Below are 27414 nucleotides of genomic sequence, written 5' to 3'. Positions count from 1 at the left end.
CACCCCGCATCGTATACAAGTGTTGAAAATGTGCCAGACAAATAACAATAAGCCTCTGCCTGAGGGTCCGCAAAAGCACAAAGCGCAAAGGAGCCCACGCACGGAAAAGAGGGAAAAATGTAAGGGAAAGGAGGGAACAATGTAAACAGGCTATGTGGAGTCGCTGGTTCCTGAGGAGCCTTTAAAATGTATGGATGTTGAGGAAATGGGTCTGGGTGGGCTGGTCTGGGCGAAGGTGCGGCCCTGGGGATGCCAGGTGGGGGTGATGTCGGCAAGAAGACCATAATGGTTGGCGTCAACTTGGGGAGGTGATGAAGGCTAATTAAAGAGCACTTACACTTGGAAAATAGGAAGCAGAAGGCCGCGGTGAGAGCCTGGCTGGGCCAGGCAGGGCGCCAGGGAGGCGGGGGCTGCGGGCTGGTCCGCGGCTGCGCGAGCGCCTGTGCGCACCGGGTCCCGGCTCCCTGCGCTGGCGCGCCCAGGCGGCGGGCGGGGTGGACACGCGGCGACTCTTGAAGCCCGCGCAGGGCCGCGTTCTCACTGATCCTCAACTCATTTCAGATTTTGTTACACCGCAGGGCTCGTTCCGTTGATAAACGAAAGTCCGCCCCTCATTGGGGAGAGGTTGGGATCGCAGTGTTCCAATGTTCAGCCAAGGCTTTTCCATTCACTTTGAAATGAAATAAAAGGTATGACGGGGAAGGGAATATGAAGTGGTCGTGGGGACTCACAAAATTCTAACACCTCAACTCTGAGAGTTTGGTTAAAATACCATCTTTTTTTTAAGAGCCTGAGGTGTGTAGATGCGGGCGTCCCGTTTCCAGTGGCCGCTTAGGGATTTAGTGTGCTGCGTTGTGAACTGCGAGGCAAGGGTGATGCTTTCTTGCTTGGGTACGTTGGAAAACCCTCTCGCTTACTGCTGTGTAATCGGGAGATCTACTTTACAAAATCCTTTCTACAAGGCTTCATTGAGTGGAGCATATTCTTGTTTTTTAGGAATGTACTAGTGAATTTTCAGTTAATCTTTGTCAGACCAAAGTATATGAACATGCATTTATGAACTACCGACTACATTTCTTTAATCAAATTCTGAAGTTAAATATAAGCAACCCTTGATTTTCCATTGGAAAAGCAGTTTGGCTATTCATCATTTTCATGCATGTAACATTGTGTTGGATCTCAGACAAGGGGATTTAACACTGATCTGCCCTCAGAAATCTCATAATATTAAAAATGTTGTAAAGTAGGTACAGAGATGATCATTATAACCATCAAGCAAATACACAACTTCAGAAAGTAAAATTAAACAAATACACAAATTCAGAAAGTAAAGTGTAACTAAACTATGAGCAGACTGTTAATAAGCATATATTTAAATAAACTACCTGAGGGCAGGGGCTTTTGTTCATCACCTTGCCTCCTGAAGCCCTAGTGGAACAGGGCTGGAACAGCGCCTGGAACAGCGCCTGGAACAGTACCTGGCACACAGGGGGTCTTCAATAAGCGTTTGTTGAATAAGTGAATGGAATATGCTTTGGTCTCCAAAGTAGTTATTTAAGATTCAAAACACTTATTTCGATAATGCTGTCATGGCTCAAACTTTTTTTTTATTATTATTTTTAAGAAAAACAGTTTTTATTCACAAACCATACAATCCATCCTAAGCATACAATCAATGGCTCTTGTACAATCACATAGTTATGCATTCACCACTACAGTCAATATGAGAATATTTTCATTTCTTCCTAAAAGATATTCCATACCTCTTTTATCCCCCTTTAACTGTTATTTAGCTTTAGTATAGTGAGTGCCTTCGTTAAAATTAATGAACGAATATAACAATTCAAGCTAGTTTTTGAAAATTACTTTTGTTGGGAATTTCCTTTAAGGCTACTCTCATCCCTTTACAACTATACTTCAATTTTTGGACGAAATCAATATACTCCCAATGAGTGATACCTAGGTTATTTATCAGGCAAGGATCCAAATAACTTTCTGAGTTCAATCTCAAAGGTTGAATTTACCATCTTTGAGGTTATTAAAAGAATGCCATAGGTTCTGAAAGCAGTTCTCCAAGAGGCATGCCAAAAGGTTTGCATTAATAATCCTTCATTGGAAAAAGTATCTAACTGCCTGAGATGAATTTCTTGAACAGAATAGAACACATCTGATTTATTTTTGTGTGTTTGATAAAAAAATCAATTCCATTACTCATGTTTACATTATATTCCTGGAAAAGACTTAAGTGCTTTTGTGTGAGTAAAGAAAGGAATAAAAATTGTTTGTTCTTTACCGCTACTCTTCCAAAGATTTTAAGCTGGCTGAGAATAGGAGTTATTTCTTCCTTATTGATTAAACTTCCATTTTTTAAAATGAGTCTGTTTGCCTCTATTCACTTCAAGGAATCCCAGAATCTTTCATTTCTCCATGTATTATGTTACTATTTTAACAAAATAATACATGATTATTTAAAAAATTCAAATAGCGTAGAACTGCACAGAGTAAAATATTATAGTTCGTTTGGTATAAAGACTTGATTCAACACATAGAAGATTCCTAAATTCTGCTACAGTGAAAATAGAGGATTTTTTCCCAAGAGTTTCTGTTTTGAAATATGCCTTACTTACAAAAAGTTATGTAAAACAAATGTAAAAACTTAATGAATTGTTATTTTTAAATGCCATGTAGGTATTACCTAAATCAACAAGTGAACAATTTCCAGTACCTGGTGCCCATTCCTGATTAAAACCCCTTTGCTTTTCACTGAAGATAACAGGTATGTTTTGTGTGTGTGTGTTGATCACTTCCCTTCCTTGTTTTCTCTGTGCTTTTCCATCTAAGTAGGCATCTGTAAACACCATGGATTAGTTTTGATTATTTTAAAATAAAGTTTGCCATTTTAACCATTTTCTAATGTTTATAACTACATTTTTTGTTTTGGGTTATGAGTGATCTTTTTTTTTTTTTATTGGAGAAGTTGTAGGTTTTCAGAAAGATCATGCAGAAAATACAGAGTCCCCATTTACCTGATCCCATTTTTAACATTTTATATTAGTAAGGTACATTTGTTAGAATTGATGAGAAAATAATAATAATATAATTATGCTATTAACCATAGTCTGTAGTTTGCGTTAGGGTTCACTGTTTGTGTTGTACAGTCCTTTGGTTGTTTTTTGTTTTTAATTTTTGTTTTAGCAACATATATGCCAGCTAAAATGCCTCTTTTAACCACAGTGAGATACATAATCCAGTAGTGTCAGTTACATTCACAGTGTTGTCTTACCATCTATTCCATTTATCTATTCTGCTAATGAAAATTTGGGTTGTTTCTGAATAGTTCCAAATCGTTATAGTTTGGTGAGACTATGAGTAGTGCTGCTGTGAACTTCCTCATATATGCACATAATCCTGTTGGCATATAGGCAGGAGGGGAATTGCTAGGTTGTAGGGTTTGCAAGTTATACTCACAACAATACCACAAGAGCCTTTCTGTTACCTGTCTTTGTCAATAGGGGGTATTTTCAATTTTTAAAGCTTTTGTATTCTGTTGGGTGTATAGTTGTGTCTTATTGACGTGGTTTTAATTTCCCTAATTTTTAATGAGCTTAACTTTGACCACATTTTCATTTATTTAAGGTGAATAACTTGTTCAAGTATCTTGCCCATTTTTCTCTTGGGTTGTCTGTCTGTCTTTCTTTGTTCATAGGGGCTCTGTGTTTTCCTGGAGATAAGATTTTTGTGGTCTCTGTGTTACTAACATCCTCTCTATCCTGTCTTTTAACTTTTGAAATGGCAGGTTTTCCATAGACATAGGTCTTAATTTTAATATGGTCAGACTGATCAGTGCCTATTTAATCTTCTGTGCTTGAGGTCATAAAGATGTTCTCCTATGTTATCTTCTAAAGGAGCTTTTGTTTTCTCCTTCACATTTACTTTCTTTCACATGGAATTGGTTTTTGTGTATGGTGAGGTAGAGGTCAAATTTTTCTTTTTTCCATATCTATATACAATTGTCCAGAACCATTTGTTGAAATCATTTTACTATGACTCTATTGTGCCACTTCTGTCATAAGTCAAATGTTCAGCTATGTGAGAGTCTGTCCATTAATCTTTGTCTATCCTTGTGAGAATAGCGTACTGACTTCAACACTGCGGCTTTATCAAGAGTAATGTTCTAGTTTGCTAGCTGCTGGAATGCAACATACCAGGAATGGAATGGCTTTTAAAAAGGGGAATTTAGTAAGTTGCAAAATTAACAGTTTTTAGGCCATGGAAGTGTCCCAATTAAAGTAACGCTATAGAAATGTCCGATCTAAGGCATCCAGGGAAAGATACCTTGATTCATGAAGTCCCATGAAGTTCAGGGTTTCTCTCTCCAGTCGAAAGGCACATGGTGAACACGGTCATGGTTTCTCTCTCAGCTGGAAGGGTGCATGACGGACATGGCGTCATCTGCTAGCTTCCTCTCCAGCTCCCCAGGAGACATTTTCTTTCTTCATCTCCAGCAGTTGCTGGCTGGTGGACTCTGGTTGGTGGTTCTTCAGCGTTGTCTGTTGTGGCTGTCTTGTGGCCCTGTCATTCTTCTCTGCTCTCTCTGAATCTCTAAAATGTTTTCTATTTTATAGGACTTCAGTCAACTATTCAAAAATCACTGAATAGGTGGAGATATGTTTCCACCTAATCCAGTTTAACAACCACTCCTGATTGATTCACGTCTCCAGGGAGGTGATCTAATTACAGTTTCAAGCATACAGTACTGAATAGGGATTAGAAGCAACAGCTGCCTTTACAAAATGGGATTAGGATTAAAACGTGGCTTTTGTAGGATACATACATCCTTTCAAACTGGCACAAGTGATTAGTTTTGCCATTCAGTAGATTAAGCCCTCCCACTTTGTTCAAGAGTCTTGGCTATTCTCTATTTCCTCTGATCTATATAACCTACTGGTCAAGTCACACAAAGGCAGGCATACACACATATGCACATACATTCAAGTACCTGTTGTAATTGTTTTGGGGGATTGCATTAATCAATTGAAAATTTGGGGAGGATTATCATCTATAAAATCTGAGAATTCCGATCCATGAACATGCCATTTCTTTCCATTTATTTAAATTTTCTAAAATTTCTTTCAAAATATGATTTGCAGTTTTCTGTGTCAAGTTTGTACACATATTGTTTAGATTTATTCTTACATATATGATATTTTTTCTGAGGTATAATTAATACACACTCAACTGCACATATTAAAAGCATACAATTTGATGTTTTAACATATGTATACACTCATGAAACAATCCCCACAATTCAGATAGAGAACATATCCATTACTCCCCAAAGATTCCTTGTGCCCCTTTGTAGTTCATCCCTATCAACTTCCTCCTTCCCTCATCCCATCCCCATATAATCGCTATCTGCTTTTTGTCACTTGGATTAGTTTGCATTGTCTAGAATTTTATACAAATGAATTAATATAGTACATACTGGTTTTTTTGGGGGGGGATCTGGCTTTTTTTACTCAACATGATTATTTTGAGATTTATCTGTATTGTTACATTTATCAATAGTTCATTCATTTTTGTTGTTGAGTAATATTCCATTGTATGTATATACAATAATTTGTTTATCCCTTCACCTGTTGATGGACTTTTGGGTTGTTTCCCAGTGTATGGCTATTATAAGTGAAACCACTATGAACATTTGCCTATAAGTCTTTGTAAGTTTTTATATGCTCTCTTTTTTATTGGGTAGTAACTTAGGAGTGGAATGGCTGTATCAATGGTAGGCATATGTTTAAACTTTTCAGAAGCTGCTACACAGTTTCTAAAAATCATCGTGCCATTTTACATCCCAACCAGCGGTGCATGCCATTTCCTTTACATCTTGCCAAAAATTAGTATTATCAATCTTTTTACATTTAGGTATTCTATTAGATATATGATAGTTTCTCATTGTGATTTTAATTTAGATTTCCATAGTCATTATTTAGGTTGAGGATTTTTTTTTGTATGCCTATTGCAATTTGCATATTTTCTTTGGATAAGTGTCTGCTCATTTTTTATTGGATGGTTCATTATTTTTTATTATTGAGCTTGAGAATTTATTATATATTCTGGAGAAAAGTTCTTTATCAGATTTATGCTTTGCAAATTTTTTGTACCTGTTTTTGGCTTTTCATTTTCATGTTATTGTTTCTCAGAGCAGAAATTTTTTATGTTGATGAAGTCCAATTTATCATTTTATGGATTGTGCTTTGGGTGTCATAGCTAAGAAACCTTTGTTTAACTTAGTCACAAAGATTTTTCTCCTATGTTTGCTTCAAGAAATTTTTTTTTTTTTTACATGGGCAGGCACTGGGAATCGAACCCAGGTCCTTGGGCATGGCAGGCAAGCACTCTTACCTGCTGAGCCACCGTGGCCCGCCCTCAAGAAATGTTTTAGGTTTCACAGGCAATCTGTTTTGAGTTAAATCTTGTAGGGCAAGGTATGGATCCAAGTGATTTTTGTTGTGGTGGTATGGTTGGGGTGGTGGTGGTGTTTGTTCTGGCTTACAGGGATCCAACTATTACAACATAATGTTTTTTAAAGACTACTCTTTCTCTAGTGAATTGCCTTTGTACCTTGGCGGAATACAACTGTACCTTTACACAGCTGTACATTTAAGGGAGCGTCTGTTTCTTATTCTGAATTCTGATCCATTAATCTATTTGCCTATTTTGATGTTGATACCACACTATCTTGATTATTGTAGCTTTAAAATAAGTCCTGAAATCAAGTAGTGTTCTTCCTTTCCAAAGTTATTTTCATTCTTCTAGGTCCTTTGCATTTCTGAGTTTTAGAATCTGTTGGTCAGTTTCTACAAAGGTATGCTGCTGGGATTTTGATTGTGAATGCATTGAATTTATAGATAATTTTGGGGAGAATTAGCATCTATCATTGTCATATTTTTTCTTCCTAACAATGCATTATTTTTGTTTAGTCAATTAGAAAAAAATTCTTATTACTGTTTTTATTGACATACAATTCATATGCTATAAAACTCACCATTTTAAAGTGTACAATTCAGTGGTTTTTAGTATTTTCACAAGATTGTGCACTCATCACCACTATCTAACTTCAGAGAATTTTCAACACCCCCAAAAGAAACCTCATACCTGTTAGTAGTCACCAGTGATCTTTTGAAAATATATGAATGGTGAAAATGTTATATATTTACTAATATAAATGACATTTTCAGTGTTCTTCATTTATGTAAATCCGTATTTCCATCTGGCATCATTTTCCTTCTGTCTGAATCACATTTTAAAGCATTTCTTTCAATGTCAATCTGCTTGAGATAAATTCATCCCCTTATTCTATGTCTGAAAAAGTCTATTTCTTTCATTTTTGAAAGAAGTTTTCACTAAATTTACCATTCCAAGTTGATATATATATATTTTCTTTTGGCATGTAACAGATGCTGCTTCATTTTCTTAAAACTTGCATTGTTTCTAAAAGAAACCCGTGGTCTTCCTTATCTTTGCTCCTTTCTATATACAAGTGCTTTCTCTGCTGGCTTTTTAAAGATGTTCTATCACTGGTTTTAAGCATTTGATTGCTATGTGCTTTGGCATAGTTTCCTTCATGTTTGTTGTACTTGTGTTTCTTTGAGTTTCTTGGATCTGTGGGTTTATAGTTATCATCAAATTTAGAAAATATTTGGCTATTATTTCTTCAAGTTTTTTTTCTCTGCCTTTTCTCTCTCATTTTCTTCTGCGACTCCAGTCATAAGTTTATCAGACTACTTGAAGTCATCCCACAGTACACTGAAGCTCTTTTTTTGTTTTGTTTTGTTTTGTTTTTAATCTTCTTTCTCGCTGTTTCACTTTGGAATGTTTCTGTTGTGATGTGTTCAAGTTGACCATTTTTCTATGACATGCATTTGCAGTTGATCACATCCATTGGATTTTCCGCCCTAAGTTTGACTTGGGTTGTTTGAATAAACTCCCTGTATGTCCTTAACTTTTAAAAAATATGGAACAGAATTATAATAACTGTTTTAAGGTGCTTGTTCACTAACTCTAATTTCTGTATCAGTTCTGAGTTGATTTTGTTAGATTTCTGCCTTTATTATGGGTCATAATTTCTTTCTTCTTTCCATATCTGGTAATATTTGATTGGATGCTAGCTGTAAATTTCACTTTGTTGGGTACTGGATATTGTTGTATTCTTATAAATATTCTTGTGCTTTGTTATAGGATGCAATAACTTACTGGAAACAAGTTGATCCTTTCACACTTTTAAGATTTGGAAGACAGGGCCAGAGCAGCATTTAGCATTTAGTCCAGGACTAATTACTTTCCAACACCAAGGCAAGCCCCTTCTGAGTATCCCACCCAATGCATTGTGCCGCCCTGTGTGTTGTAAGATTTTTCAGCCTGACTATGGGAATAGGCACTATTCCCGGCCCTGTGTTAGTACTGGTACTGTTTCCTCTAAATCTTTTGGATGAGTCTTTCCTCTCATACATATGCTGAACTGTACTCTGCAGATCTCTGCACTTCTCTTTATTCAGCAATCTCCTCTCTTAGATTCTGTCCTGTGAACTCTATGTGCTTTGTTTTCTCTGAACTCTTGTCTCTATCTGTTCAACTCAGAGAGTTTTCTGGGTTCTGCTTGGGCTCTTTCTCTCTCCTCCATGGCCTAGAAACTCTCTCACAGAAGTAAGCTGGGGCACTCATAGGACATTCTTTTCTATTCCCCAGGGGTCACCCTCCTTTGCCAGATGTAAACTTTCTTTTAAGCCCCCTTTTCATATATTTTGTCTATTTTTTGTTGTTGCTGTTATAATTAATCTTTTCATTCCTTTGGATGTCCTATAAACATATTCATATTGTATGTGAAAAATAAAAGCTGATATTTTCCTTTGCAATGATAGATTTTATCTCTTTTTCTTGCCCTATTGCACTGTAGTATCTCCTGTATATTGTTTAATAAAAATGGTTGGAATAGGTATCCTGGTCTCATTTGTATCTTTTTTTTTTAAACTTTTTTTATTAATTAAAAAAAATTAACAAACAAAACATTAAGATATCATTCCATTCTGCATATACAATCAGTAATTCTTAATATCATCACATAGTTGCATATTCATCATTTCTTAGAACATTTGCATCCATTTAGAAAAAGAAATAAAAAGACAACAGAAAAAGAAATAAAACGATAACAGAGAAAAAAAAAGATTATACATACCATACCCCTTACCCCTCGCTTTCATTTACCACTAGCATTTCAAACTAAATTTATTTTAACATTTGTTCCCCCTATTATTTATTTTTATTCTATGTGTTCTACTCTTCTGTTGATATAGTAGCTAAAAGGAGCATCAGAGACAAGGTTTTCACATTCACAGAGTCTCATTGTGAAAGCTATATCATTGTTCAATCATCATCAAGAAACATGGCTACTGGAACACAGCTCTACATTTTCAGGCAGTTCCCTCCAGCCTCTCCGCTACATCTTGAACAACAAGGTGATATCTACTTAATGCCTAAGAATAACCTCCAGGATAACCTCGCAGCTCTGTTTGGAATCTCTCAGCCATTGACACTTTGTCTCATTTTACTCTTCCCCCTTTTGGTCAAGAAGGTTCTCTCTGTCTCTTGATGTTAATTCTCAGCTCATTCTAGGGTTTTTCTCAGTCCCTTGATGCTGAGTCTCAGCTCATTCCAGGATCTCTGTCCCACGTTGCCAGGAAGGTCCACACCCGTGGGAGTCATGTCCCACGCAGAGAGGGGGAGGGTGGTGAGACTGCTTGTCATGTTGGCTGGAGAGAGAGGCCACATCTGAGCAACAAAAGAGGCTCTCTTGGGGGTGACTCTTAGGCCTAAATTTTAAGTAGACTTGACCTATTCTTTGTGGGGTTTAGTTTCATATGAACAAACCCCAAGACTGGGGTCTCAGCCTATAGCTTTAGTTGTCCACACTGCTTGTGAGAATATCAAAAATTCAACTTGGGGAAGTTGAATTTCTCCCCACTCTCACCATTCCCAGAAGGGGGCTTGCAAGTACTTTTCCAGTCACTGATCAAATCACTCTGGGATTCATCGGGGCATCACTCTGGACAAACCAACAAAATCTCATTTCCTACCTGAGATTCCAAGTACTTATGACATTCAATCAAACTATGTACATGAGTTATATTAGGAAATGCTCTAGTCAAAATATAAATTTTCTAACAAATAAACATTTTTTGCTTTAGTCTCACACATAAGGTGACATTTTAAAGTATTAATTATCATCTATTTTCAGCACCCTACAATAATGACATTCCTTTGTTCTTCCTCATGCAAAAAACATTTTTAAAATTTATACATTGTACATTTCACTATTATTATACACTCTAGGCATTCCTAGATTGTACCATCTTGATCTTTACCATCTATCTTTCTTTCTGATTTCATTTATGTCCCCAGCCCTCCTCCCTGTATCATTCTCACATGCAGCTTCATTCAGTGTTTTAACATAATTATATTATAGTTAGGTAGTATTGTGCTGTCCATTTCTGAGTTTTTATATTCAGTCCTGTTGCACAATCTGTATCCCTTCAGCTCCAATTACCCAATATCTCACCCTATTTCTATCTCCTGATGGTCTCTGTTACCAAGAAAATATTCCAAGTTTATTCACTAATGTCAGTTCATATCACTGAGACCATACAGTATTTGTCCTTTTGTTTCTGGCTAATCACACTCAGCATATTGTCCTTAAGGTCCATTCATGTTGTTACATACTTCATAACTTTATTCTGTCTTACAGCTGCATAATATTCCATCTTATGTAAATGTCACAGTTTGTTTAGTCAACTGTCTGTTGATGGACATTTTGGCTGTTTCCATCTCTTGGTAATTGTTAACAATGCTGCTATAAACATTGGTGTGTAAATGTCCATTTGTGTCCTTGCCCTCATGTCCTTTGAGTAGAGACAGCATATAGATGGGTCCTATTTTTTAATCCATTCTGCCAGACTATGTCTTTTGATTGGAGAGTTTAATCCATTAACATTCAGTGTTATTACTGCATGGGTAGTACTTTCTTCTACTATTTTGCCTTCTGGATTTTATATGTCATATCTAACTTTTCTTCTTTTTACCTTTACTCAAAAGTCTTCCTTTCTACACTCTTCTCCACACCTATCTCTTCTGTCTTTGTATCTGTCTCTAGTGTTCCCTTTAGTATTTCTTGCAGAGCTGGTCTCTTGGTCACAAATCTCTCAGTGATTTTTTGTCTGAAAATGTTTTAATTTCTCCCTCATTTTTGAAGGACAATTTTGCTGGATATAGAATTCTTGGTTGGCAGTTTTTCTCTTTTAATAATTTAAATATATCATCCCACTGTCTTCTTGCCTCCATGGTTTCTGCTGAGAGATCTGTGTATAGTCTTATTGGGCTTCCCTTGTATTTGATGGATTGCTTTTCTCTTGCTGCTTTCAAGGTTCTCTCTTTCTCTTTGACCTCTGACATTCTGATTAGCAAATGTCTTGGAGTATGTCTATTGGAATCTATTCTCTTTGGGGCACGCTGCACTTCTTGGATCTGTAATTTTAAGTCTTTCATAAGAGTTGGGAAATTTTCAGTGATAATTTCCTCCATTAGTTTTTCTCCACCTTTTCCCTTCTCTTCTCCTTCTGAGACACCCACAACATGTATATTTGTGTGCTTCATACTGTCTTTCAATTCCCTGAGTCCCTGCCATATTTTTCCTTTTTTTTTCCCTATAGTTTCTGTTTCTTGTCGGATTTCAGATGTTCCATCCTCCAGTTTTGAAATCCTATGTTCTGTCTCTCGAAATCTACCATTGTAGGTTTCCATTGTTTTATTCATCTCTTCTACTGTGTCTTTCATTCCCATAAGTTCTGTGATTTGTTTTTTCAGACTTTCAATTTCTTCTTTTTGTTCTTTCCTTGCCTTCTTTATATCCTCCCTCAATTCATTGATTTGGTTTTTGATGAGGTTTTCCATGTCTGTTCGTATATTCTGAATTAATTGTTTCAGCTCCTGTACATCATTTGAATTGTTGGTTTGTTCCTTTGACTGGGCCATATCTTCAATTTTCCTAGTGTGATTTGTTTTTTTTGCTGGTGTCTAGGCATTTAATTACCTGAATTAGTTTATTCTGGAGATTGCTTTCACTTCTTTTATCTAGGGTTTTCTTGCTGGATGAATTTGTTGTCTATCTGTTCTTTGACATTCCGTTCAGCTTTATCTGGACCTTTAGCTTAAGTTTTGTTTAACAGAGGAGAATTTTTCAGTTCTTGTTTTCTTGTTTCTTGCCCAGCTTGTATGGTGCCTTCCCCCCATCCCACATTTAGGAGTGTCTACTTAGATATTATATACCCCAGCCAGATTTTCCCAGACCAAACTGGCCTCCTGTCAGGAGGAAAGAGTCACCTGCGTTGGTTTTCCCTGAGGGTGAGACCCAGCAGGTTTAAAGACTTTCCTGTGAAGTCTCTGGACTCTGTTTTTCTTATCCTGCCCTGTGTGTGGTGCTTTTCTGACTGCAAGTCCCACCAGCATAGGATGATGTGGTACCTTTAACTTTAGCAGACTCTCCCTGCTGGGGGCATGGTGGAGACAGAGGAGAAGTTGTAGGCTGGTTTTAATGGCTTCAAATTACCAAGCCCTGGTGTCTGAATTCCTTGAGGGAGGGATTCCACCTGAGGTGGGCTTCACCCCTCCCCTGGGGAAGGCACAGGCTCCAGACAAGCCCCCAAAAGAGCTCACTTCTGCCTATGCCTGGGGAAGTTGCAGCCTGAAAAGGCCTGCCGCTGTATCCAGAGGCAGTCAAGCCTTTGTAGATACACAGCCACAAAAACCTCTGTTTCCTTCTTTTTTTTCCCCCCTTTTCTGTCAGTCCTGCCCCCTTGGTGCCGGGGCAAAAATGAGCAACCTCCGCTTTGATCAGGTTCACCTAAGCTGGGGGCCTATTTTTAGTAGTCAGAATTTGTTAATTAGTTCCACAATTGGCGTTTGATTGTGCCCAGTCCCTGCTGCTGGTAAAGTCCTTTCCTTTCCCCTCTGGGAAGTGGCCTGTGGGGGAGGGGCGCTGGCCGCCACAGCTTTGGGAACTCACGGTTCAGTGGGGTGCTTGCAGCCGGTCCAGCTGGTCCAGACTGGGGTACGCTGTGTGTCTGGTCACTGACGTGGCCCCAGGAGCTGTTCTGTATTGTTTTTGGTTATTTAGTAGTTGTTCTGGAGGACGAACTAAAATGTGCACATTGTTAAGCCGCCATCTTGACCCGGAAACTCATTTGTATCTTGAAAGTAATATTTTCAGTACTTTACCATTTAGTATGGTGCATGTTGTTGGCCTTTTTGTAAGTACACTCAATAAGATTAAGAAAATGTCCTTATCTACCAAGTTTGCTAAGAGGTGTTTTTTTTTGTAAATCATGACTAGATGTTGAATATAGTCAAATTCTTTAATGCATCTACTAAGAGGATGAAGTGATATTTCTCCTTTATTATGTTCATGTGGTAAATGATATTGATTGATTTCTAAAAAATGTTATATTCCTTATATTTCTAGGGTAAATACAACTTGGTTGTGTTGCAGTTTTTTTTCCTTTATAAAATGTTTTCGATTTGGTTTAGCTAATACATTACTTGAGATTTTCATTTATGAATGAAATTGGCCTGTCATTTTCCTTTCTCACAAAGTCTGTCAGTTTTTAAAAAAAAATTTAATGTTTAATTTTTATTTTACTTAGTTTATTTTTGGTCAGTTTTGGCAGTATGTTTATTTCATATCCTTTTACTTTCACCCTTACTGTAGCCTTAGATTTTGATATGTCTGGTATATAACATCATTTTCTTTTCAAGTCTGATCATCTTCATCTTTTAATTAGGGAATTGAGTCCATTGATACTGAATGCAATTATTGATATACTTTGGTTAAAAAATACCACCTTATCATGTGCTATCTCTTTGTCCCACTTCTTTGGTATGCCTTTTTCCCTTTTTCCTTGCCTTCCTTTAGATTCATATTCTCTCTTTAGTTTGGAAACTATTTTTATTTTTTTACATATTCTTTTAGTGCTTAATATACTCAGAACATACAAACTGGGATTATAAAAGTCTAATGTAATTGTTTTTACATTTTACTCAGACAACACAAGAAATGTAGGACACCTACTGCATTTAGCTCTCCTGACTTAGAAGCTATTGCTATTATATATTAATGGTGCATATATTTTAAACTGTAGAAGATATCCTTATTGTTTTAGAATAATTGTTTTTATAGCCAATGTTTACTTAGGTTTACGCATCTGTTTATTATTTTTTCCAGTCTGCTATTTGTATTTAAAATTTTTTGTAATTTTTAAATTCTAGAAATGCTAAATTTTGTTGTCATTGAACCTCAACCATTTTGAAAGGCCTTCTAGATTCTGTTTAGGAAAGCCTTTCAACCCCAAGTTTATAAAAATATTTTCTGATTGTTTTACCTGTGTTGTTTTAAATTTGATTTTGAAAGTGTTTATATTCTTAATTCATCCAGATTTGTTGTTCTGTATTATGTGAAACTAAGGATATAACTTAATTTTTTTCCAAGGAGTTAGCCCATTAATTCACCACTACTTGTTGAGTATCAGTCCTTTTCCTGATTTGAAGTACAACTCACTTATATAATAGTTTCCTTTATAGACCTAGATCTGTTTTAGAAATGTTATTTTCCGATGACATATTTTCTTGCAACAATACCCCAAATGTTTTCATTACTGTAATATGCAATAATTCTTCTGGGACTGGAGTGTGATAAAACATCGTCTTATACTCTGTAATCGTAAGTCATTGCAATTGGATAGGAATCTGATGTGTCTTGGTCTTTTAGTCACTAAACATATAAGCTGATAGATCTAAGCAGCATGTTCTCTGGACAAAACTGTGATGGAGGTGAAAAAGCTGGTCTTTTCTCCTTTCTCCTGCACATTATTTCCAGATTACTGGGGTTCCGTGACCTTCATGCAACCCCAAGCCACACAGGGCTCTCCTCCAGGCCTGCTGTCTTGGGACAGTATCTGTTTCTCTGCATTTATTTTTTAACCATCTCCACCAAATTCTATTCTCACCTGATCTACATTGGAAATATGGAGAAAATAATTTATACTAAGGGGCATATGACTAGTAAAGGTTTTACTGTCATCATGGCAAATGTGTGGCATAATACCAATATGTATTCTCCTGCACCTACAGCTACACAGTCACGGTATACTTTTGTGCTAATCCTAGGCTTGACCTCAAAGTCCTCGATACAGCACTTCAGGGAGTCACTTAACACCTCATCAATATTGGCATGTGGATTGGAATTGTATTACTCCCTTAGGATAACACTTTACTTTTTTGAGAGAAAGGGGCATTGAAGAAAGGGACTCATCATGGTGGCACTGAAAGTTGTAGGTGGAAACCTATTGTGTAAGAGCGGCTCTGCCAGGGTCAACCAATCCTGTGCTAAAAATATAATATTGCCTCATGGTGAAGGGTATTGAAGGATAGTCGTTATTAGTAGTGTAACTAGAGAGATTCCGGGCTGAAAACCACAATCCAAATAAAACCCTTCACAATTTCCTGAGGATTTAACTGGATTATACCAGCTTTGTTCTTATTTAGCTTCATTTTAAAGAGATTTTGCAGCAATGTGTATGTCTCACTAAATTTTTCCCATGTCTTTTTACTGTAGACACAACAATGCAAATAAGGTTGAGCTTGGAACACACTGACATTTTTTCTGGAACAGGTGCTCTTTTTCTTTCTTTTGTTTGTTTTTAATGAACTTGGAAAGTTTCTGAGCTTATGAAGGGAAAAAAAATCCAATTCTGCTGTATTGACTTTTTGGTATCACAAATTATAGGTCAACTGAAATTTATGAGCCCAGGCTAGACATGCTTTACGTGTGATCTGAGGTCACCTGTGGGAAATGGACAGCGACAGGAAGCAAATTATAAGGTAAGGAGTAGTATTCTTTAGGTGTTTGTGAGGTGTTTTGTTTTTTTTTGGTCACCAGATTGGTGATTCATGGTTAAGGAAAGAACTTATTAGACTGTGCTTTATGAGAGATTCGTTCCTTATTGCTAATATGAAATAGGCATAATCTAATTTTATCATTAGTGCAGAATAAATGTACTAAGTCTTGAAAAGTATGTTCTACCTGGAAAGGTGGAAAACTTGTTCTTGAAGCTGAATTACTCTGATATTATTTGGGAACATATTCCAGGAACTTGTTATACACCTGCATGGTGCTGTCCACCTCCTTTTGTTTCTTTATTATTTAAAAATAATTTCAATATTATTTCTTTATCAAGGAAATCATGACAGAAAGGCTACTCTGTACTAGCCACAAAGCACAATTAGAGTTATAATAATGGCACATGCTTACTGCACTTTCATTATATGCTAACACTTTGTCAAGGGCTTTGCATGGGTCATTTTATTTAACCCTCAAAATTGACATCTGATGTAGATACTATTATTATCCCAATTTATAGAGAAGCTAAGAATGTTTACTAAGGGCACAATTAGTTGTGGATTTTGGTGCAGTTCTTTACCTGCAACAGCACGTTGATGTCTCTTGTTTTGTAGACTGCTATGCATTTAGCTTAAAAAGTTGTTTAGTTGTAGCAGATTGGGAGACTCGAGGACATAGTAGTAGGGCTCCTTCTGTGCTCTCTTGAGGTATGTTCTTAATCTGGCTGAACCTCAGGATTCCCATCTATAAAATGAGGGCAATAATACCTCTTGTGGTGCTGTGAAGACTAAATCAGATTATTGTGAAGTGCCAGTCCCCAAATAAATTTTGCAACAAAACTTAGTTCCATTGCCTTTTTCTCGAATTCCCTATTTTCAACATGATTATGTGATCTAATTTATATCATATTAAAGTGAAACAGTCCCAGTTGAAGGAAAAGTCGATTAGATGATTCACTTTTCTCTACTACAACTCTGTAGAAGAGGGAACTATTAAAATTGTTCAGGTTCAGCATTTTAAATAAAGCCACCTCTTCGCAGGAGAGACATTAGTATAAGGTATGCTAGGAAAAGGGAACCAAGTATTCAAAAAGCAAATACTCAGGCACAGGGCTATTTTTCTGGGGAGTTATGTTAGGTTTTTTAAGTAATTTGGAATGGAAGGGGCTCTCATATCATTTTCTTCTCTTTCTTACCTTAATCTGTGTATAATTCAGAAGGGTCATATATTGTCCTTTCTGACTCTTGCTGCACTATTAAAGAGAAATTGCTAAGTATGACCCTGTTTGCCAAACTTAAGATAGACAGTATAACAGGAAAAACACCATTTTCTATGCCATAATTGAATTAAAGATGAATTTCCTATTATGTACATTTAACTATTTGTGCTTCTGTTTGAACTCATTTTAAATTGACGGTGGGAAGGTTTTTTAGAAAAATCTAAATTTCCTAGTGCTCCTAGTATTTTTTGAAGCCATCTATTTTGAAACAAATTATTTTATTATAATTAAGCATACCAAGCTGGGTACAGTCTTAAAAACAAACATAGCATGGATTGCAATTTTTGTTTTAACACTACCGAAATTAACAGATTGCTTTATGTATGGCTGTCATGTAGTCTTCTGTGTTTTCCCCCCCTGCAGAGTTGTTATGTATGCATACTCACCAGTTTCATTGTTTGACTCACAAATATCTATCTTTGGTTTCACAGTGTGTGTGTAAGCATCGCTGGGTGGTGCTGACCATCTGTACTTTTCTTCATTTCTTAATAAAGCAATGGCACTGAATGGCCAACAATTAATTGCTTAGCAACATAGGGTGTTCAAGCAAGCTGTTGCTTTTCAGGATCAGGGAAAAGAAAACCTCTCTATTGCTTGGTTGGTCTATGACTGGGACAGGAACTTTGTACCCACAGCTCTTCTTAAAAGCAATGGATGCCAGCAGGTTTATGGCTCTGTCCCTAGAGTTATTACCCCAAGAAATAATATTTCAATTGCAGCTATCTCTGTGAGATAACTCCATAAAGATTCTCTTTTACTTTGTGCTTCGAAACATATACTGCCAGTGTTCCAAATCTCCTTACAACCAATGGTGTCAGTGATATAAATGGCAGAAGGGTAGGCATGGCAGTTATTTTTAAATTGAAATGTTGAGTGATGACAGTGAGGTCTACTGGAAACCAATGCGCAAACGTTTTCCAGTATCTGTATACTGCCAGAAAATAAGAACTTTTTTGATAATCTAGAGTACCTTTAGGTTTGACAGTGATTTTTCCACCCAACGACAGTAATACAATGTCATAGAGTCTTTAAGTCAGCCTGAGGATCTATGAAAGTCTTAACTTAGGCATGCCATACAAATAAGCACTATGTTCTCAAACATATATTGCTCCAGAAGTGCATTCTAAGAAAATGTGGTGCAAACTGACACATTGGCATAAGTCTGGGGAAACAATAAATATAGCAGAATTAAAGCTTTACGCTGTTCACCAGATTGTTTATAATTTTCGTTGACGTTATCTTCAGCAATTAACCTCTGGCACTTCTTAAAAAGATCCAGTATTCTGAATCTTATTTTGGGTGACCTGGAGTTTTAGGTTATTGTCCCAACACATAGAAATACTGCTGTTCTTCTCAGGCTGGTCCAAAGAAGGGCTGATTTTCCCAATTTCTAATGCAGCAGCAGTGATAGCAATATTTAGCACTTACGAGGCTCCACTTCTCAGTTTCAAAGCACTTTACAAATATCAATTAATTGCTTTGAATGGGAAGCTCTGCAGCTGCTGGGGGAAAAAAGGAGCACACAATGATTGGCTCATTATCATTTACAGCTGTTGAAAAATGGTTTTCAAAGAAATAATTACAGATTTTCATATATATTTAAGGAAAAAAGGAGGAGAAAGAAGGCTGCTAAGGGTCTTCTTTAACAAACAACTCTCATCGTTTCATTCTTTCTTGAAAGCAGCAGCTTTATTGCAAACAATTATCATCCCCTGGACAAAAAGACCAAAACGGCTACAATACCCCCTCTCCAGGAAAATGCACGATAGTAAATCCTCTTTCTTGAAAATAATCTCCTTCTCACCGCTTTCCAATTTCTGGGCTGCTTAGAATTTTTGTTTATCAGTAGTAGGACTGCTGCTGGACTTTGTCCAATGCAGGCTTATTTAATGCCTGATCCAGTGTTGGCTTTGTCCAGCTTTAATTATGCATGAAAACAGAACAAGTAGACAATAATTGATAGTACTTCTGGCATTGTTTTCGACAGCGCTTTATCACCACAGGGGGGCCAAAAGAAACTATCCAAATGTCTTGCTGTCACTGGGAAGAAATGCAGGCATCCCTGGCCATAGAAAAATATTTCTTTCTTTCTCTTTTCTTTCTCTCTCTTTTTTCCCTCTCTCTTTTTTCATAATGTGAATCTCCTGCTTGGGCAGATAAGCTGCTAATTCTATTAATTTTCTTATCAAAATCAGCAAGGTAACCAAAGCCTCCAATTTAGTGATTTATTATCCTCTGCAAGCTGTGCAGAGTGAGCCTTTCATATTCTGTAATTGGCACTAGAGGGGAAGAGACTTTCAAGGGAGATGCACTCAGCTAACCGTTTCCATTTCAATTGACTATTGAGCAAACAAATGGAGTGTTCTTTCATTGGCTTAAATCATTTAAAATGATAAAGCTAGCAACTCTGCATTTGAATATGTGCCAGTGGATATCTGTGTGTGAGATACTGACCTCTGAGACATTAAAATATGAGCACAATAACATCTTTCTAAAAGATTTGCTATCAATAAGATATCCAAATGCGATATGTTAATTGACATGCAAAAGGCCAAAATTGATCACATATGAAATCTGACCCTTATTATTACATCACCCCCAAAATTCCTGGAAATAAACATCTTTCCTTTGCACAGTGAGTGCTGGATTCTTTTGTATGGGAAGGGTGGCTGCATATGCAGTGGACCCCAGAATTTAAGTACTGAAATAAAAACCAGTATCAAAAGCAGAAAGATCATTAGTTGGAAAGGAAAGTGGTGAGGATTTGGACGAGGGGTGGGTGAAACTGATTCAGATAAAGATATGGAAAGGAGATTAGATAATTAAAGCAGACCAGGCTTTAGAGGGGAAAAGTAACTATTAGCTGTTTGGTGCCACTTGAGAAGCTCCGAAAGTGTCTTTGTCCCCAATATTACTCTCAGTAAAAGAAAAACTCAATTTGTAGGCATCCCTTTATTTATGACCACAATCTTCCTTTAGAAAGTAAATTTTATATAATTGCTATCAACTGGTTTACTGATTGCAAATAACACTGCATTTATTGTTCTACTAAAATCTAAGAACAAGATGCTAACACCCCTATTTCACAGATAATTCTTGGAGAGGCTTGAGAGGTTAAGTAACTAGTTTGATTTCACTAGTCCTAATTAGTTAATGCCAGTTAAAAAGTGTTCAAACTGGGATTTGAACTCAGAACCATGGGGTACAAAACTCTGTTTTCTAACCTCGATATTCTTCCTCTAGAGTCATATCTCTGGAAGAAATAAAACTCCTGGTTCGTAAATCTTCAGTACAAATCACATCTTGAATTACATCCTATGCAAACCCTTGAATTAATCTTTTAAAAGCTTAAAAGTTTTTAGTACTTAAAACTTCAAAGAAAACTCCTATTAAAAATGGAATAATTTGTTCACATGAAATATAGCTTTGACAGTTTGGAACATCCCTCTGGGATTTTTCTTTTCTTTTTTCCTTATATTTTCTGGGAGGAGCGGGCCAGGAAACTCTTGTCCCCTGTGGGCGGCTCTGCCTGGAGCCTGTGGCGGCAAATGTACTGCAGGAGCGTGGGCGATGATTTAGACATTTGCTTGGGCTTTTAATCTTTTCTCATCTACACGCAGCACCAAAATAAAATCGGAGAAGTATGTACCCTATAAATCTGCTTGTTCTCTCACTCCTCAGAAATATTTCAGAAAGAATTTGACACTTGTAATCAGAACTGGGCTTAGATGCTGTCTCCTTGTGATCCAGAGGTCCTACCCCATCCTTTTCCATTTTAAACAGCATGAAAGTAATAAGGACGTAAAAGTAATAGTGCATGTGCTGGGGCAATGCTGCTGTAGGCAAGAGGTAAATTCCACCAATGTAAGATGAATGTTCACCTGACTTCAGGTGTGAAGTTTACTGAGTGAAGAGAAGGACAAATTGAGAAGGCACATAGTAGGTGTTCTAGATTCTAGGTGGGGAGAAGCCAGTGGATCTCACCTGTGCACAGCAAAAGGCAGATGCATGATGGCAGTGATACAATGCAAATGCCCTTTGAGAATATAGTTGCCGAAGACTTTTGGAGATAATATATGAACAGAAGAGGCCTGATAATATGTAGTAAGATATGGGTCTAAAGAAAGACTATGTGGGACCTTGTTAAGAAAAAAGAGGAAAAGTAAATAACAACTATTCTGGGGATAATAATTCTCTGGGATGCCAGGAGGTGAGCAACATGAGAGTGTAAGAAAGAATACCTGATCTGGTGAAGGGAAATATGGAAAACTGGACTAAAGGAAGGTGGTGGGGGAGACAGGCTGTGTTTATCATAATTGGATAATTCTTACTATTTATGAAACACTACGTACCATGTGCTGTGCTTTGTGCTCTCCATCTGCTATTTCAGAATTATCATCATTTCCATTTTATAGATGAAGTAGTTATTTAGTCCTCATTCCATGCTTCAAATTGTTCTGCAAGAACATAACCATGCGATGAACCTGAGACTTTTTAAATTAGTGGAATATAAGCTATAAAAGCATGTATACTGCAGCTTAAACAGAAAAAGAATCTACCCAGGGAAAAGGGAATTTTGAGAATAGGCAATTCAGGTTTGTTCTGAACCCTGATTATTGGTAGTATAATTTCAGGCAGGTCACAGGAATTCTCTGGTCTTCAGTGTGCGATGGAATAAAATATCTGTTGTTATCTACTCTATCAAAATATTTTGAAAATAAATAAAAATAGGCGTATTAGAGCAAAGCCAAATTATGAAGAAAAGGATTTCATAAGACAAGCTATTTGTCAGTTTATATTTACCATATATATTTTTCAAGGATACGTGATGCTTCATAAAACTAGTTAGGATAAAGGTAGCCCTCTATCTACTGCGTTTGCTTCCAAGTTTCTCTCTGTATCTTCTGTGTACAAAGGTGACTTTGACTTCAAAGGGCAATGAGAATTGGATCTGCTATGAAAATGGGACTAGGAAATATATGGCCTTTCAGGAAAAGGTCATTACATACTGTACAGAAGCTCAACTTTTATTTTGATTAAATACTTTTTTCAGGAGGATTTACTAGCTAATTACTTCCTCAGCTTTGTGGCTTTGTGAGCCTTATGTGATCTATAATGTCTACCAAAGGACTAAGAAGCCTCAAGGTTTGTGTGCTTTTATGTAAAATTATTAATATTAATAATAATTAACCATAAATGGTAACTAGGGTGGGCCAGATGGCCTTGCCTTCTTTCAAAAACTTCTTTATGTTCCTATTTTCAAAAAGGTAGAGATGATAAAGCAAAGCCATAGGTGACATTTTAAATTAAATTATTGATCTTGGAGTCAAGTTTAAATAATTTACTGAACAAGGGGACTGACTGCCTTTACTTGTATCAAATTGGAAGCACTAAATACCATCTGCTTATGTCTCAGGCAAACTTTTTGTCGGCGGTCTTGCTGGGTTTGAGGCTCCTGGTGGCCTCATTTTTAAGACTTCCGTCCATTAATCTTACTAGGTATGATTTGGTTTCACTGGTAATTAGTCTTTTAAGTTGCAACCAGATGGTATGTATAAATTATTAGAAGTTTCCTGCCAGGCACAAGTGTAGATAATTCATAGACCTATGGAACTTTCCTCTGCTCTGTCCCTGGTAAGAAGATACGCAGAAAATGCAGTTGGAAAAACTAAACTTCTTCCCGCTTTCTCTTTATTTTAACAATTGCTAGCTGTTATTTCTGATATATCTGGAAACATAACAGGTTGAGTTCCTTTAAAAATTTTTTTTTTCATTCTTTAGTTAACCCCACTTCTTTTGATTCCTTCTTCTACTCCTCTTCTTTAAATCAGGAGTGCCTCACTCCAGAAACAGTCTTGTCCACAGTGAACTAGTGTTGCCAGGAATATCCTTGCCTTGGCCAGTGGTAGGAGTGGGGGTGGGGGTGGGTGATGGGTAGGAGGGGTGATTAGAATTTTCTCAATGGGAACTTAATGTTGAATATCTGTGTCACCCCACTGCAATCCTAATCTTAGGCATATGAGGTATGGAATATGGGTTAAATGAAAGACATTTAGTCGTGAGGCTTGTACAGACTCTCTTGTCCCCTTTTCTTATTGTTGCACTTTACTAGCAAAACCTTTCTGGCAAAGCTCCTTGGATAAACTTGGTAGCCACCTGCTTTCCCCATGCCCACCGTCCATCAGTAAAGAGAAAACAAAAGAGAGGTTGATTGGACTATAAAGTTATAATTACTATGTAGATATAGTATTGTATATAGATATAGATATGTAATTTATAAATTTATAATTATTTTGTAGACAATGTATACGTTAGACAGAAATCCAAACAGTTCAGCCGACATGGAAAGCAAATTAGCAGCTCCTCTACAAGTTAAACATAGAATTACCAAATGATGAGGCAATTCCACTTCCAGGTATATGTCTCAAAGAAGTGAAAACATGGACTCAAACAGATATCTGAACACAAATGTTCATAGCGGCATTATTCACAATAGCCAAAAGGGGAAGACAATTAAATGACCACCGACAGATGGAATGTTATTTAGACATAAAAAGGAATAGCATTTTGATGCATGCTGCAACATGGGTGAACCATGGCAACATTCTGTTAAGTGAAATGAGCAATAAGCCTAAGGATAAATATTGTATGATTCCACTTATAAGAGGTATCTAGAGTAGGTAAATTCATGGAGACAGAAAGAAGAATGAAGGTTTCTAAGGGCTGGTGGGGTGATGGAGAGTTACTGCTTAATGAATACAGAGATCCTATGATGAAAAAGTTCTGGAAATAGTGGTGAAGGTAATGCAATATTGTGAATGTTTTTTAACGCCATTGGATGCACTCTCAAAAATGGTTAAACTGGTAAATTTTAAGTTGTATGTATTTTATCACAATAAAAAAGGAAATTTATTGGCTTATGTAAGTAGAAAGCTAAAGGGGTGGTCCTGCTTTAGTTATGGCTGGTTTTAGACATCACTCAGTGTCATCAGAGCTCTATCTTTTTCTCCAGCTTGAGGTTCATGATGACAAGATGACATCTAGAAGCCTTAGCTAAGGTTACATTGCCTTTGCATTTTTAATAGTAGTGAAAAGGAAAGAACAGCCTTCCTAATAATGCAAGTGAATGCTTTAGGCTGGACTCTGATTGACCTAGCCTGGCTCACATGCCCCTATCCTTGGACCAGTAACTCAAGTCTCCGTCATATGTTTACCCGTAGGGTCACGGTCCAGGCTGGATCCACTTAAATCTCATGGACTGAGCAGCCTTACAAGAGTAAGAGTGGTGGAGGGGAATATCCACTCAGTGACCAGCTCACACCTGTTCTCAAAACTGCTTGGCACCCTTACTATAATCTTCTTGTGAATTGCATTTCTGCTCTTGAAAACAAACATTTTATACCATCTTCTCTGCTAAAAACCACAGCTCCCCACCCTATCTCATTCCATTTTTTTTCTGATACTCAGTGAAAGATCTTTCCTTTTATTGTACAAAGAAAATAAAAGTCAACAGATGGAAAGCTCCTCCATCAGTTTCCTGCTACCCAACCCATACCTGTACCTGTTTAATTAAACATGATCTTTTTTTTCTTGATAGATGGTTTATTTTTCAGCCTTTAAAAATTTATAATTTGATATGACTTATTTTCGTGTTGTAGATAATGTTCACTTTTGTACCCAATTTTGTATTTGTAATTTTGTAATTTTTTGCTAAAGAGGTCCCTGCAATTACACAAGCTTCTGACCCCACATAAACTGGATATGCCCCTGGATGTGATAGAGGTAGGCACAGCGTACTAGGGGAGTTTGCAGGAAGGCCATGTAACCCAATTTTTTTTTTTTTTATAACGTGGGCAGGCACTGGGAGTCAAACCTGTGTCTCGGGCATGGCAGGCGAGAACTCTGCCACTGAGCCACTATGGCCTGCCCCGTAACCCAGTTTTTGATGGAGGTAGTAGGTGAAAGGGAGTGATTCAAACTTCTCTAAAGAGGGAACAGTTGCACTGAGGTCTGGCGGGGGAGTCGAGTTTCTCCAGATAAATTCCCCAGATTTCAGAAGGGCCTACATAAATCATGTAAAGTCTTTTATTAAAATTCGGGTCCATTTAGTTTACTTCTTCAGGAGGTTTGCTCCCATTCTTATGCATGAGCATCTGGCTGTAGAGTGATGAAGTTTGGTATAAAAAAGGATGGTGGATGTGCAATGATGTGTGTTCCCCCAGGGTCCCAAGGACTGATGCTGAGCCTGCTATAGAGAAGGGTGGTTAGGGCCAGTAGCTGGTGGGCACCCAACCGTGTTTGGTACTCTAGGCAGAGGCAGAACTGTTTCAGAGCTTGGATGACTATCTGCTGGCCTCTGCATGGAACCCAGCTTCATTCTTCATTCAGCCCTGTTGGCATGGATAGTGGCATAGCCTTGATGGTGGGTGGTAGTCTGGAAACTTCTGTTAATGCCTGGGCAGCTGCAGAGGTCTATAAGTGGGATCCAGTGCTAGAGAAAAAGGACAGGTGGCTCTCTAATCTTATGGTGACTTCAGCTGGCAGACTGGTTCATGGGCTCATTCACAAATTCAATAAATATTTACTGACTGCCTACTATGTGCCAGATTCTATTCTAGGCTCTGGGAATACAGCAGTGAACAGAATATCCAAAACCCCAGGCATTCATGGGCATGTGGGAGATAGCTATTGAGAATGCCCAGAAATAACAGAAGCAACTTTATAGCAGGAGGAGGTTGGAGAGGGAGTTGAGGTTATGTTACCACTAAAATACGGGGGCACTAAGACAGTGGATGCTGAGGTTTTCAGTGTATAATTAAGCTTTATGTGAAATTTGCACTGTACTCCCTTATACAACTGTGCTTATTTTCATTTTAAAGTCAAGTTTGCTCCACCATGTTTTTGAGAAAAACTGAGTCCAGAAATATGTGCTGTGTATAGCACGAACTTCTTGGTATACAATCCCCCAGCATGAGCTTTACAGTTAGTTGATGGAAACAATTGAAGGTTTTCAAACAAGGGAACGAGAGGGTCAGATTTGTGTTTACGTAGATCATACCTACTTTACTATGGGGCATGAAGGAGGAGGGCAGGGAGACTCATTAGTAGACTAAGGCAACACTCCAGACTAGGGATGATGAGGAACTGAGCCAGAGCTGGGGATCCTGGAAGGAAGGAGAAGGGATAGATTCAGTAGTAATTACAAAATAAAATTAGTAGAAATCGGAAACTAATTGCCTGGGAGTAGAGGCATCAGATGGAGAAGCTGAAGATGAGTCCTAGGATTTTTAGGGTAGGTGGTGAAGCCCTAGAGATAAAATATAAAGGAGGAGGAATATTTTAGAGCTAAAATGACTTCAGTTTGAGATGTGACGAGTTCGACGTGTCTGTGAATGTCTGATGAAATGCTCGTTAGAAAGTTTGATTTTCTGGTCCATTGAGGGAAATGCTGTGGGTTAGAAATAGATATTGGCAGTTAGTGGCATACAGGTGGTACTTGGAGCAGAGAGAATGGGTGAGCGTGCTGCAGTGGCTTGGGAGATTGAGAAAAGCAGCAGCCCAAGAAAGGTCCACTGTGGCAGATGGGGGCCTTCAAAGGAGACCCTGAGCTCCTCCGCTATTCTCCCATGGACCGAGCACATGTGGAGTTGCCAAGCCTCATTTATTTATTCAAGAAGTATTTATTAAATATCCCCGGATATGTTGCAACATTTTCCACTAATTACATGGTGACTAGTGTCAGATGCCCAGCTGGCTGTATTGTTGAAAACACATGTGATTAACTCCTTGGGGACAAGAAATGGCTCTGCATAAGCTCCCATGCTCCATAGCAGTGAAGCCTAAGACACTGAGCATGAAGTCCGCAAAGCTGCTATGACGAACAGCCAGATGGGGCTGGGGATGAGGGAGAACAGGCCGGCTTGAGGGAACCCCGTGTGTTGGGCACTGGAGGCCGGCTGTGTGGCTTCTGTCACTGAACCGCCAGCGTGGCTGGTGCATTGCTGGCAAGACTTGGCCCTGAGCCCCAGTGCCGGGATCCCTCCTTAAGCCATGAGGCTGGGACTCGCTGGTTTCTTCTCCCAGAGCAGCCTTTGCAATCTGTCAGTGCTGTCTCTGTGCTTGGGAGGAGGTGCGG

General features: G+C 37.8%; 1 long non-coding RNA gene across 2 annotated transcripts in view; it reads left to right on the top strand.

Moving 5' to 3' along the window:
* The first annotated feature begins 812 nt into the window (after nucleotides 1-812).
* The window catches only part of LOC143689899 (uncharacterized), a 50235-nt gene continuing 23633 nt past the window's right edge, over nucleotides 813-27414 (top strand). The window contains exons 1-3 of one of the 2 annotated variants that reach the window (XR_013178960.1): nucleotides 813-891; nucleotides 2689-2776; nucleotides 15887-15981. This is a non-coding gene — a long non-coding RNA (uncharacterized LOC143689899). Of the gene's footprint in view, nucleotides 892-2688; nucleotides 2777-15673; nucleotides 15773-15886; nucleotides 15982-27414 lie in introns of those variants that run through there. The other variant, XR_013178961.1, reaches the window with a different exon arrangement.

The sequence above is a fragment of the Tamandua tetradactyla genome, chromosome 7 (genome assembly GCF_023851605.1).
Source record: "Tamandua tetradactyla isolate mTamTet1 chromosome 7, mTamTet1.pri, whole genome shotgun sequence".
Lineage (NCBI taxonomy): Eukaryota > Metazoa > Chordata > Mammalia > Pilosa > Myrmecophagidae > Tamandua > Tamandua tetradactyla.
Note: the sequence above shows the minus strand (reverse complement) of the source record. Positions and strands in the feature narration are given on the sequence as shown.